This window comes from Alligator sinensis, unplaced genomic scaffold (genome assembly GCF_000455745.1).
Source record: "Alligator sinensis unplaced genomic scaffold, ASM45574v1 scaffold707_1, whole genome shotgun sequence".
Classification (NCBI taxonomy): Eukaryota; Metazoa; Chordata; order Crocodylia; family Alligatoridae; genus Alligator; species Alligator sinensis.
This window is the reverse complement of record NW_005842065.1, coordinates 1,893,502-1,894,352: the sequence shown is the minus strand read 5'-3', so window position 1 is coordinate 1,894,352 and position 851 is coordinate 1,893,502.

Sequence of the window (851 nt, the reverse complement as noted above, 5' to 3'; positions counted from 1 at the left end):
CCCCCCCAGCCACACACACACACACAAGCTGGTTGGGGCGGGGCTGGGGGGCGCGTCTCTGAATTGGGAGAGAAAGAGAGATATAAATAGAAGCGGGATATAAATAGCCGGGGAGGGAGAGAGCCCCCCAGAACCCAGGCATCCTGGCTGCCCCCACCACCTCCCCGCGGGCTGCAAGCCCCGGCCACTCCCCGCCGGGAGAACCCAGGCATCCTGGCACGGCGCAGCGGCAGGATCGGCCCCAGCTTGGAGTAAAGAAGGGGCAAGAGCCGGAAAGGGCTACCCCTCCCTGCCTCCCTGTTCGAGGGGAGCCCGGACGCCTGGGTTCTCTCCCCAGCTTGTGGAGGGGAGGGGAGCTGGCAACCCGAAAGCCTGGGTTCTTATTCTCAGCTCCTCCCCAGTTTATAGCCGCTCCCCACCCCAAAGCTGGGAAGGGAACCTACGCGTCCGGGTCCTCGACTCCAGCTCCCAGCCCCGCTGCCCCTCCTCCCCCACGATGGAGCTAGGGATGGAACCCAGGTGTCCCGACTCCCAGTGCCCCCCCCGCCCCCCATTGCTTTAACTTCTGAAGCCCGGCTTTAGAAAAAACCCAGGCATCCTGCTCCCTTCCCGGAGCCAGCAACGGAAACCCAGGCGTCCTGACACCGGTCCCCCTCACAGCCCCCAGAGGACCCAGGAGTCCGGGCTTCTCGCACTTCTCGCTGCCTGGCCCAGATAGGACCCAGGAGTCCGACTGCGAGCGGGGGGGAGCAGGACTCTCCGGATCTCGCAGACACTTCTCGAAAGTTGCTGTCCCTCCGGAGCCCTCCACCCCGGAGGCCAGGACATCTGGGTTCTCTCCCCGGGGCCGG